This window comes from Stigmatopora nigra, chromosome 23, assembly GCF_051989575.1.
Source record: "Stigmatopora nigra isolate UIUO_SnigA chromosome 23, RoL_Snig_1.1, whole genome shotgun sequence".
NCBI lineage: Eukaryota > Metazoa > Chordata > Actinopteri > Syngnathiformes > Syngnathidae > Stigmatopora > Stigmatopora nigra.
The window spans coordinates 1,175,145-1,188,820 of record NC_135530.1 but is presented as its reverse complement, the minus strand read 5'-3'; the positions used below and the strand labels follow the sequence as shown (position 1 = coordinate 1,188,820).

Sequence of the window (13,676 nt, the reverse complement as noted above, 5' to 3'; positions counted from 1 at the left end):
TCAGCTTTAAAGCGTGTAATTGACTTGACACAATCGGAATACATTGAATTGCTCGTCATTTTTCCTTTTCCAGTCACGAGTTAGTCACTAGTGTTGCTAGCTAATTAATCAGTTCATCATTTCTTAATAGAAGAAAGAAAATAAGCCTGCTTTCAAGGGAGAAATGAAGAAGTTCGTGTTCTGTTCCACAAGTGGGCAGTGTTTGATTAGTAATATAAGAATATTCATTCTTAAAATAACTTTGTTTTATGGTAGGTATTTTTATTCATATGCCAAATTTGTATGTGCTGTTTTATAACATATGCAGCAATTAAAGATGGATTAAGGTTCCTGAGCAGAAAATTGCCAGATAACTTTTGATTATGAAAATTGACTTTTTAAAAAAACGTAACTACTATTTTGAACCTCTATTCAAGGGGTCGGGAACTTTTTTTGACAAAGAGAGACATAAACAATTGATATTTTCAAACATTATTCCTTGAGAGTCATATTAAGAATTTAAAAGTCAAAATACATGAAAATATGAGCATTTATGATTCATTTCATCACTTTGAAAGTCCAAAAAAAGTTGATTTTGTTCTTTCACCAACGACTGCAGTAGTTAGATGTCCATTTTATTTTGTTATTTTGTACACTTTTGAGAGCAAACATATCACATAATTGACTTTTTGACACTCTTTGACCAGAGAGGAAGTCTTTCTTTCTTTCTCCCCCCCGCGTCTGTCCATCTCTTCTTCCGATCTGGATTGAAAGCGCCAAGTGTAAACAGGAAGTGTTCCCCGCAGATGGACACTTGTCTTGTGGGCTAATCTTGTTAAAATCTCAAACGGCAGCATGTGCTAGAGAGGCAGATAAGATTGACTTGATGAAGTAGGAGAAAGCACGCTCCCTCTTGATTAGTTGGGGGGGTTCAGCACCCCTCACCGCCTCCCTGATCATACACAAAAGGTGTTAACCCCTCGCACACCCGTTGCTCACTTTCGCCTGTCACTCAACACTCTCTCTTGACTCTTTCCATGTTGTTGACGACAACAGGCGTCCGATTGTCTGACTCCTTCAAACAAAAAAACTATTGACTTCATTTGTGACTTGTCCATTGGAACTGGAAGGGAGTTTATTTGTTTAATTTCTTTCCCAGTTCAAAATATTGACCATCCAGAGTCGTCATAGGCAACCAAATGAGTTCATTGTAATGAAAAGGCCTTTATTTTTCACCATTTCTAAACTTGTGGTGGCATTTTCTGTCCTCAGGTGTGTTTACTCAGCTTTTGGAGGACAAAGCGCTTCCACAAAAGCGGTCGGCGCGCTAATGTCGAGCCGCCGACTGACTGACAGTGGTTGGGATTCGCCAGTAGAAGTCCGCCTCTGGGTTGGCTAATCCACGCCGTCCCGGTCGCCGTGGCGACGGCCGGAGCAGGTGATGCATTGACGGCGGAGCAGATGGTCCCCCGTGGAGGTGAGCGTGGCGGCCTTCTCACAATGCGTTCATATTCATCATAAAGTCTTCTTTAAAGTATCAACACTCCACTTGATATTTACTCACTGCGTGTTTAGTGAGTGCCAGGCCGCATTCTAAAGCCCCCAAAAGTAGTTTTTGTGCGATTGTATAAAGCGTGACGGGGTATTTAAAGGGACGGCTGATGAATGGAAAGTGACGCATTCGGGGGGAGGGGGGGCGAATGTACGTTGTGCCGTTTAGGAAGGCAGAAAAAGTCAAGTTAGTAAACAATCGGGCTCTCTTATAGGTGATTTTGGTCTCCGGCTCGGGGGAAAAAAAGACAGAGAGCCATAAACAATTGATATTTTCAAACATTATTCCTTGAGAGCCATACTCAGAATTTAAAAATCAAAGTACATGAAAATGTGAGCATTTATTTTTCATTTTACCACTTTGAAAGTCATAAAAAGTCTGATTTTCTTTTAGAGCTGTTGCTAATCAATGAGTATCAATGAGAAAAAGCATGCAGAAGAGTCTAATGAAGATAAATGATGATTTAAAAAGGCGCTAGAGATAGTTTTGGTACCACAATCGTGACATTCTCATTGGGGTTCCCATATTTTACCACACAGGTTCGCAGAAAGCCATATACACCCATCAAAAGAGCCACATATGGCTCCTGAGCCATAAGTTCCCTACCTCTACATCAAAAAGAGAAAAGAAAACAAAGTTGAGACTTTCATAATCATTCCATTGAATGCACTTTATAAATATGACCTGTTGCACTCATTACAATGCCTGCTTTAATTTTACTGTAAAAAAAAAAAAAAAATTAAATTGGCAGGGAATTACACCAAAAAATAATTTATAATTAGACCGTAACAAAAAAGCATATCCCTCAAATATTCAAATAAGTACTAAGTGTAAAGCTTCTCGACCAGTAAAATAGTTAACAAATTTGTTTTAAGTTTAAAGTGTATTTCTGTTAAAAACAACAATATTTTTTAGCTGGATATGCAGTATTTTCACAGCTGAGGCAGAGCTAATAGAGCTAAAACATGTCCCCCAAAAATAAAAGCTGATATCACAATGAACTGTCCACACCTGGAACACTCAACAAAGGTGGGAGGCATAGTGGGGCGGGGGGCATCATTGTCGAGGGAGGCGCCCACCCGTCCTACCCCACCGATGATAAAGACGCTCAGCGAGAAGCCATTCAAGAGTCCGTCGGCCATAATAGAGTCACTAATAGGTGGCCATTCAGCAGCCAAAGTGTTTTCTGGAGGGGGACGCAAAAGTTTTTTTGGGGAAGGGGCGGCGCGACAATCACTTTTGTCTGCAGTGCTGATGAAATTTATGCAGCCCCCCCTTGGTACAAGCCCCCCTCCCCACCTTGTCTCTCTCTTTTTTTAGCTGTCTTTTTTTTAAAGTGCTGAATAGGCGACACGCATAGTTTGGAGTCGTTCTTTCATCCTTACTTGAAAATGAATTGAATGGTTTCTTCTCGAGTGTGCTGAGTACCCCAGACCAACCCCCCCTAAAACCCCCCAGCATCACCCTACGCCCCCCCCCCCTTGTCCATCCCTGAAACAAATGAACAACCTCATCTCTTTTCTCTCATGTTCACTTCCTGAAGATGGAAAAGCTCAATTCACCACAAAGCACATTGTTAACCCATCTGTGTGGTTGCCATAGTTACAGAAAAAGTTGGTGCACAAAGTTGTGATACGGACGAACACAAGGCTAATTAAGTTATCTGTCTCTAATTCACCATCATTCGTCCATTTCAATGTTTGTCCTTCTTTTTTGGGAGACTACTGTACATATCACATATTAATGAAGAGCTAGAGGTGCAGTGTAAACATTTAACACCATAATTATCACTATAAATGAGAATAAAACTGGTTTGGTGCTTGCTCGTAATGCTATAGACAGAGGTAGGGAAGCTATGGCTCGGGAGCCACATGTGGCTCTTTGGATGGGTGCATCTGGCTCTTTGCTAACCTGTGAGCTAAAATATGGAAATGGCTGGTGACAGAACTGAGATATGACATCTAGAACTGCTTTAATCTTCATTTTTTTGCAGTAGAATCTTCTGGAATGCATCCTTTTGGAACATCATAAGAATATTTTAAGAAACATTCATTTTTTCCACTTTTAAAGTGGTGAAATTTACAAAAAAAAAATGAAAAGACACTTGTTTACATGTATGTATTTTGACTTTTAAATTGGTAGTATGGCTCACAAGGAATAACATTGGAAAATATGAATTGTTTGTGTTTTGTTTGTGTTTTCATTCCTGTACCCATAGCTGCTACAGGTTCTCGTAACTATATTTAGCTTCCGGCCCCATCTAGGCGCCCCCCCTCCCACCCTGGATCCAACCGTGGGGGGGGGGGATTCGGACCTCTCGGACGAGGTGGCTAATCTTAAAAAGACAAAACCATATTGAGAGAAGCCCAAATCAATGGCGGCGGCATATTGTGCCGCGTGTCAAAAGGCCTCCGCTGACAGATTGATGAGATGAGGAAATAACGGAGCATACTGGGAGGGGGGGGCGCTGCCGAGGGGGCCGGCCGGGTAGGAGCCTGTGCAGGTCAGCGCTCTTTTATTGAGGGGGAACCAAAGGGCAGCGCCCCGTGTGCAGCGCCCTGAAAGCCTTCCCGGCGACCTTTTTTTTGTGTAGGCAAATGTGTTGATTTTTGACAAAACAAAAGCCAAAAATCACTCAATTTCTTTTAAAAAAATCATGTTTTCTATTCAAATTTCAATGCCCTAACACTATATTTTTAACTCTTTTAACTGATTTTGAGCACAGATCGACCCAAAAAAAACCCCCAACACATTTTATCCACGTATCTTAGCAACCGTTACTGTGACTGCCGGATTACCCAAAATGCAGTGCGGCGCCCCCACCGAGCACACGCTCTCTCATTCCTTTATGTAGGAAAGTCCAATAAAACATTTTTTTTTCCTGTGTGTTTACAAACGGAGGTGAGGGACCGCCTTAGTCGTGTGTGAAGATGGAGTGTTGTTGTTGTGCACGTTTCCACGGCTACCGGCCCCCCTGATCCATCCGCAGGCACTGTTAATACGACACCAGTGTGCCATTTAACCGGATTTTGCCGCTTTACACGTCAGGGAATGAAGAAGGTCCACTTTGAGATCCACTCTACATAATAAGCTTTGGGCAGACGCCGCCCAGCCCTGATTTGTGCGCCCGATAGGCCACGTTGTTTGCACACAGCTCTCACTATCCGACCTTAATGCAATTAAAAAAGCGGGGACATTTGGGCTATTGTGCGGACCGTGCCACCCGACCCCCCCAGTTTTGTCTGGTCACCCTTCACCTCTGGCACGGAAAAGCCTGGTTACATACGCCGGGTTATCTTGGCTTGCTTTTATTTTGGACAGACAAGCAATACCTTGTTCAAAAATTGGAAAGAGTTTATCTCTATTGATCCGTCTTTCACAATTTTAGTGTCATCAATATATTGTTAATGAAGTGTTTAACATTGAAGAATGGCCTTATATTATAGCGTCTTGAAAATGAATCAAATCCAAACAAAGACAAAATGATTGTATAATTGGATTGGATAACTTGATTCATCCTGTATTTGGGAAATATAAGCACATACATACACATATAAATATATATAAGCACATATACATACACATACATATATAAGCACATATACATACACATACATATATATAAGCACATATACATACACACATATATAAGCTCATATATACATACACTTACATTAATATATAAGCACATATATACAAACACATAGATGTACATGCATGCATACGGAAGGTCTTAACATAATAATCTTTCATGTTTTTTCTCTCTTAGTGTGAAACCTGTTTGGATGAGCACGGATATCCTGGCAGGAATCAACAAAAGACTCACACACGACCAGCTTTGTTTTTCTCTGTTTTTGGATGTCACACCTGCCAAGCTTGAAAAGCTCACCTCACACAGGTATGTTGTGGAAAATGGGAGCAATGTCCAAATAGCTTTGTTGACCAGCATTTCTTTGCAAAAAGTGTAGATGAGCAAAGCTTAGTTTCAGTTGGGTTATAGCTCTCTGTTATTTATTATCTATAATCTCATACAGTGCAGCCATGTTAACATCTTGCCTTTAATTGATGATTGCTACCATTTCTAGATTGCCACTTTTCACATGTTGCTGCCAGAGTTGCACCTTAGAACGGAATCACACACACACACACACACACACATACACGGACAAGCACAAACACACACCACCAGCAGGCAGGGAGCCGATCGGTCATATTGTGGCGAAGTGGCTGTGACACTAATGAATGTTAAGTAGGTTATCTACTGGTGCGCCACCAGCTCAACTTATTGTCAGCTCTTCTTTTGTGGGGAAGCCCCCCCACCTGGTAGCCCCCCGAAAATGATACCCCAACCAATAGTATCTGTATTGATCCCCCGGCTGGCGGACTCTAAGCCTAAAAGGAGCTCTGTAGCGTCAGCAGGCGGATTTGGTCCTGCCGTTTCTTTCGGGGTCATGGAGTCCTTGCATCCGCCCTGACCCGGACCCCCGAGAGCCAACTTTTCGGCCCCGATTGGACGGACGCACATGTTCACGCTTGATTATGGCCGACCCGTCGCACGCTGAGGTGCTTGGCCTCCTTCTTTTGTGCGGCCGAAGTCCTGCCCGGGCTCGGACGTTTGATAGTTTGCTCCCGAGCGGCGGCGCGGTTGTCTTCGCCGCAGGAAAACGTGGCCCGGCGTTTGTTTGCATGCACGCCAGCTCCCAGTGGCTTTGCCTTCAAGCGACTGGTAATCAAACCCTGATGAAATGCCTATTAATAGGCTCCCCAATGGCAGTCCGCGGGGGGTAATCAGGTGAATTAATAAAACATCCCCAAGTGCGGCGGTGGCAGGCTCCCCCGAGGAAACCCGGGCAGATGGCGACGAGAGCCAAAGAGCAGCACTACTTTGAGCCATGAGGCTCCAAATTGGACATTTGATCTGGCTTCCCTGCTTGACATGGAGAGGTACACAGGAAGGACTTGGAGGTGGATGTCCAAAAAGACGCTGTGTTTTCGTGTTTTAGTTGAAAATATGTTGCATTGGAAATTCCTCAGCGGAAACTGTAATTCATTTAATATTTTTGTAATTCAGTTTGCTTTATTCCACGCATAAACTCAGCCCCGGTTTGTCCATTTAAAGGGGCAGATGGACGAGAATCTGTGTGGGAGTGCAGACGCCATGTAGCAATGGTCCTAATCAAGACAGAGTACTTATTAAAGTACTCCTCAACCACTCGTGATGGGGGGGGGGGTGTCTTGTCTTCATCACTGTACTTGTGTTCTGCTGATACTTTTAATCCTAACCATCAATGTCTGTTTTTCTGTTACAGAGACGGCTCTTTGTCTCTTTTGTCAGTCAGGACATCTTGTGGGAGAGGGGCGTCCGTCTCCTGCTCAACTGTGAGTACTCTAAGCCTAAAAGTACTATTTGATGCCTTTTTTAGAATAACAAAAGCAAACAAAAACAAATTGGTAACTTGATTGACCGCGCATTACGTCCAACACATTTTTTTCATCCATAAATTGGACATTTGTTACTGTCAATGACTTCAAATACAACTAGAAAGGACAGATTTTTAGGAAAAAAAAACATGCCTGAATATGCACATAAGCTACCTTTCTCTATGTAGCATGACAAGCTGATTAGGACTACATTTATGGAGGCAAGTCTTTTAATTACAGCACAAGAAGAAGAGGAAAACGGGGCAAATTAGAGTATGGCAAGGAAGGATGACGCCAAACAATCATTGCCTCCCAGTTGGGCGACGCGCGTGCCTTTAGGGTTGCCGTGGCGACCGCACACTTCCCCTCGCCACTCAAAAGAGTAAAAAAAAAAACGGCAGTGACCTCATTTGCATGCGAGAGCGTCTCTAACTCTCAGGAATTCTTAGCCACTGTCTCCCTAGCCATGCACTAAAATGCACAGGTGCCCAAACAAGAACAGAAATAACAGAGAAGAAGAAATCCTCTCATCTGAATGAGGTTATCAGTCATAGACATCCAATCCATTTAAGCCACTGTACAAATGTTCTATGTCGGTCAAAGAGTGAAGGAAATATCTCCCTGTTCTCAAATGTACGCATTTGTGCCATGGTCAACTTTGGCGGACTCCTGATTGAATGGCCACTGCACAAAAGGAAGCTTAAAGCTGCGACTGTGTCCTGTTTTTGTGTTACGGCGACACGGGGGTGTCTCTGGGGTGTCTCTGGGGTGTCCCGCAAAGCCGTCTCATTGTTTCCGGCCACAAAGTCCCAAGTTTCTTCTTGTCGGGAGGCTAAGCCGCACGCGAGCCCGCCTCCCGATAATCACATTTGCCCGCCGGTCACAATGCGGCCCAGTGTCGGCCCCTGCTTGCCCCGTGCGCCCCCTAACCTTCATCCAGCGCAGACCCCCCCGAGCCTGCAGAAAAGCTAATTACAACTCACAGAAACACAAATCTCCCTGATTTCAAAAAGTCACTTTTTGGGGGGCTCGTGCTTGGGGTGGGGGATAACCTAGTTAGGGCTCAAACCCGCTTTCACATAGACGCGCTTCTGTCCTTCCCGGCTAATGGAGCATGTCTGCATCAACTCATTCGTTCCCCGACCGGGACCAGGGGGCCATCGGGGCCGCAGATGGAGGCCTGGCTTGGCCTCGCCTGGCCCAGCGCGGCCCGACTTCCTGCGTTGGCCGCACTAGCGTCAAAGCAGTGGCGCAAGATGGCCTCTAATGACATTAGGCGGCGCGTGGGCCGAAAGGACGCCGGCGGACGCCGGTGGGTCGCTAGATCGAAAGGGCGACCGGATCACAGGGTAGCGGAAGCAATCAATTCAATCAAGATACTCCCAAGACGAAAAAAAATGTGAAAAAGGACTAAGATCTGGTATTAAAAGCTTGGCAGTTCCAAGAGCTCATTTTAATAATGAAGTATTTCCCAAAGTTTAGTCCATAACGTTAGCTACACTTTCATTGCTTTTGTCAGGCCAGACATATTTACATCATATTTTTGAGGTGTGTATTGTGCATCTTGTCCTTCTGCCTTCTGGTGTACACCAGAAGAATTTCAATCTTCAAAGCCTCACATGTGAGAGTAAGATTTCCAAGCTTATCTTCCTTGCGTGAGACTCAGACAGCGACTCCCCAGTCGCCCCCCTCGGCCGCACACCCCCTTTCTCCATCACTCTCACCCGGGTTAAAAGGGTGAAAGGCTCGGCTTAATCCAAGGCAAACATGGAGACCTTTTGGCTTTTGTTTGTTAACGCTGTATTGCGTTTGTTGCCACACGAGGGCACTAGAAATATTGACTTCTCATATCGCTTCAACTAGAATTTCCAGCGGCAAGACAAAACTTTTCTTACTAGAATTTGGAAGGGCGTAAATCTTCCAGTTTTAATGCAACCTTTTGCATGCATTTGCTGCAGTTTTCAACTATATTGTAGCACATCCAACCCATTTGACTGGCTGATGTAAAGGCATGTCACCTCAGTGTACGGGTTAAGGGGGGTGAGGGGGTACGTACCAAAGCACCCTTGGCCGCCAATGTCATTATTCCACCATATGGCGCCGGAGCCCGCTCACAATTGCCCCGAAGGAAGCCAGTTGCGGGCCCGCAACAGATGGGAAGAGCGCCGCCGCAGTAAGGGCCTTCTCTTGATCCGTTGTGGCGACCACTCTCCATGGCGGAAACAAGGGGAGATTGTCCTAAGGGGGTGGAGCCAGCAGAAGTTCATGTTTAGACTGGAAGTTTGAAAAGAGAAGAATTTGGGTGAAAATACTAAGAAAAGTCAGGAAAAGGAAGATATTTTGCCAGAAAACAGTTGACGGAAAACTATGTCCCTCCTCACTCAAATTGATGCGATGTCTACTGGTGATAAGCCCATTTAAATGTACTTTTGTGAGCCATTTTCCAGCTGTTATCCGCCAACAATGCCACGTCTTCCCCTGTCGCTATTGTGAAGTTGGGAATGGTAGCAGCTGCTGCAAGCCAGGCGCTGCGTTTCTTCTTTTGGTTCCTTTTGTTGGCCATCCCAGCAGGGAAACCAGCGCCATGGCTCCGAGGACACTGGGAACGGGGATGTCAGCAACAGATGACCCCAACAGCAACAAGCTTTTATCATTTTTTTGTCAGAATTTACACACATTTGACTATCATGATGTCTGGGGCACCTCAAAGGTGACAACCAATGTTCCGTCTACTGTCATCTTCTCTGCGCAGCAGCAATCATATGGCGCGCAGTAAATAAAATCCAAAACCAACCTGGAAAAAAAAGAATAGCGTGAGGCTTAAGAAGGTATTCCACTGGCTAATCTTGTTTTGTTTTTGTCTTGTTGTTGTCACACTCTGACATCAGATAAGATGAGCCACGCGCTTTTCCACTAATGAGAGCTGGAAGGCAAAAAGATGTTGTTTTGCGCCCCCAAGCTCGGAACGGCGGGTGACACTCCAACTTTGAGGCTTTCCACCTGAAGATAACTTGAGATAAGGCCGTGTTTGATGACGTTCCCGTAGGAGGAAATGCGACTATTTACACCCCAAACTCGCTACTTTCCAGAGTGTCATTCTTAGACGGGCTGACAGAAGAGTTGATGTCTTTTCTCATTTTGACAGGGTGCGTCCATTCCGCTCCCTTCGGAAGTCTCCGATGATAATTGTCTCTTTAAACTTGATGTCATTATTATTTTGTATTTTTCTTTCCATGCTGTTAATGTGTCAATTAGGACGGCTGTCTTTTGTTCACCCCTGCGTACGTTTGTGTGTGTTTGTGTGACTTCCTTCCTGTGTAATCCCTGCAAGGTGTTTAACCTTCTTCCTCCATACAACCTCTGTCTGAACCCCGTGACCTTTGCCCTCCAGGCTATGGAAGAATCAGGGTGGGCTTCAGTACGCTTAGCAACCAAATTTTTAAAAAAAGTGCAACAAAAGACATATGCAGTCCTCTCATATATTCACTCATTGTCCACCATTTACTGCCAAACCTTTCACTTCAAACTGATTGGACGTTTACTCGGAATGAACTCAAATAGCCGCATGATGGGATGGCAATCATTCATAATTGTGTCTCAGGAGGGATTTCCATGGCCACTCTGTCACTGATCCACTTTTATTTGGAGGGACTTTCCTGATGCACTTCAACAGGTCAAAAGCCACAAAAATGTCTGTCAAATCATTTTGGATTGTTATTCTTTAAAGGTAAGATTTAAAAAAAAAAAAAACTAATAAAAATATCTGCCACCAATCCCATGCCTAGTTCCCATAAATAGCTTGAATAGGCTCCAGCACCCTCCACGACCCTTGCGTTACAGAAAATGGATGAATAAAAATGTGTTTCATCATTTGGATTTAATCCGGTATCGGTTACGTACTTTGTACTTAAAAATACATAAAAAATAAAAGCAGTGCTGCTGCTTTAACACTTTTGAACTGAGACAAACTGGAATCTTACTTTTCGTACTGTGTTTTTTGTTTCAGAAATGTCTTTGTGCACCGACCTGCCAGCTTTGATGGATCATTTGGGCTCGAAGTTCCAGATCTGATTTTGCTGGGGCGGACGGCGACATAGAGTTTAATTGAGCTCAACAGGTACTTCTTTTTCACGTTGTATTTACCTAGTTTTTATTTAAAATGATCAATTCATTTATTCATGTCAACTTTTGCAATGGGTTGGCTCGGCGGCTGAGTGGTTAGCGCAGGGTGGTCAAACTTTTGAGCCGTGGGGCCACATTGACTTAAAAAAATTGCCATATGGGCCGGATCAGCACAAGATAGGATACATATAAAAAAGTGCATCCGTTAACAGTACATATGGATCATAAACTGAAAAAAAAGGACTCAAGTATTAACATACTCATCACTCATCATTCAAGTAAAAAGTATAAAGTACTACTACAAAGTCAAGTAAAAAGGAATACGTATATTAAGAAATATTAAAATGTCATTTAAAAAAAGATAGAGGGGCTGACTTCAAATCCAAGTCGAGTTTTGCATATTCCCCCCAGCCGGGTCTACGTGGGTTTTCTCCGGGTACTCGGTGTACATACATGGTAGGCTGATAGTTAAAGTTGATGTCAAAGTACAAATAGTCTCCTATTTGTTCATGAAAAGAGGATTAATGAGTGCAGCGTATCAATCTCAGCCCGACTTTTTCGACAGTTTGGGCAAGATGGTCTGATAAGCAGACAGGTGCGTCTGTGCACGTTCTCGGGGGGCGGCGGCGCGCCGTCTTTATTGCGTCTGAGACGCGGCCCCCCTCAGGCTTAACCGCTTCCCTTCCGAGTTTGACGCTCTGCCTTGGTTAACATCAAACCGTCGACGCCGATCATTAACTTGGGAAAGTCCGACGGAGATAGGCCCATCGACTCCACTTTATGAGCTCGTAAAAAAAGGTGGCGGCGTTCCGTTGAGTGGCAGGCGGCGTTGCGGTTCTACGCCGGAACGTTTTGGCCTGAAGAAAGTCAAATCTGGAATAAGGGACAATAAAAATCATGTGTTTATAGAGTAGGATAGCCCACTTTCATCTTTGCGCCAATGTTACCAATGAGCATGTCTCTTTTGTTTTTAAGCGTCTTCAGAACAATGTTTGCACCTGGCACGCTCCCGCAGACAGGTGCCGCTTTTTTGCTGGCTGCTATTTGCTCACAGATTACACACGGCGTGGGCCCAATACGGCGACGGTGGCGGCGGCGCATTACTCATATCTGCGCATACATAGTCCACTACAAAAGATAAGTGCACGCTTGCGTGTGTGCACGCGCCCCAGGCGAGCATTTATGTACACACTGGCAGAACACACCTGCCTGACACCACCGCACGTAAATAACTTCCTGCGATGGGCTGATTTCAATGGGGAACGTCGGCTCGGGCACCCCCGGATTAGGCTACCGCCAAAAGTTCCCTAAAGATGATCGGTCCATTTTTACTGTATAACGTCAATCCTCACGGGATCGTGACTGGACGTTTGGTTGCTAGTCTTTTGGTCTCTGGTCAAAGGTACTTAGATATGAAAGAGTACTTAGATATTAAACAGTACTTAGATATTAAACAGTACTTTGATATTAAACAGTACTTATATATTAAAAAGTACTTTCATATTAAACAGTACTTAGAAATTTAAAAGTACTTAGAAATTTAAAAGTACTTTGATATTAAACAGTACTTAGAAATGAAACAGTAGTTTAATATTTAACAGTACTTTGATATTAAACAGTACTTAGATATTAAACAGTTTTTCGATATTAAGCAGTACTTAGATATTAAACAGTACTTAGATATTAAACAGTACTTAGATATTAAACCGTACTTAGACATTAAAAAAGTACTTAGATATCTAACAGTACCTCAATATTAAACAGTACTTAGATGTTAAACAGTACTTAGATGTTAAACAGTACTTCGATATTAAACAGTACTTCGATATTAAACAGTACTTAGATCTTAAACAGTACTTCGATATTAAACAGTACTTAGATATTAAACTCTCTCTCTTAGATATTAAACTCTCTTTCTTAGATATTAAACTCTCTCTCTTAGATATTAAACTCTTTCTCTCATGAATATAATTTTCCCAAAAGACCGGCGACCAAACGTCCAAGCAACGACGGGATTGGTCCAGGGTGTCCTCCGTCCCTTTTTGTCAAGCAGAGTTTTTCCTCCCGACCTCTGTCCGCCACCGACGGTGTCGCCCTTTAAATCTGGTGGTCTATTAGCGCGTGATCCCTTAAAACCTCTTGTTGCTGGCGTCGGGCCTTCTTGTAATTGGCGTCCCTCTCCTCCGGTACACTTAAGCCGGCCTAATCCTCTCCTGTATCATCTTCACCTGCGTACGTGCCAGGGAAAAAAAGGTCAGGAGCGTCGGGCATCCTCCCATAGCCCTTAATCTTCGTCATAGTTTCCTTAGACCAGGTTGGGGTGGGGTTAGGGTTAGGGTTCTATTCCACAAAGGTACTACAAGTGCAATTATTGGATTGCACTAAGGTACTCATTTGTTAGGCCAGGGGTCGTTAGCCCCCCCAAAAAAATTAAGAAACAGAAAAAATTGAAAAGCCTTATAATGGAGGCATCACATACTGAAAGTATCTATATTAGTCTACTATCAAAATGACTAAGTTGGCTAAAAAAAATCAGTGGTGCGCCTTCAAGGCCTCCTCTGCTGGCCTAAGAAATATCTGAATCACAGACTGATTTTAATTA

The 13,676-nt window shown here is 43.7% G+C and overlaps 1 long non-coding RNA gene across 1 annotated transcript; it reads left to right on the top strand.

The window, feature by feature from the left end:
• The first annotated feature begins 1,259 nt into the window (after positions 1-1,259).
• On the top strand, positions 1,260-11,069 carry LOC144180987 (uncharacterized). The gene is made up of 4 exons (XR_013324585.1): positions 1,260-1,456; positions 5,301-5,429; positions 6,841-6,910; positions 10,959-11,069. It is a non-coding gene; the product is annotated as an uncharacterized LOC144180987 (long non-coding RNA).
• Positions 11,070-13,676: the final 2,607 nt, after the last annotated feature.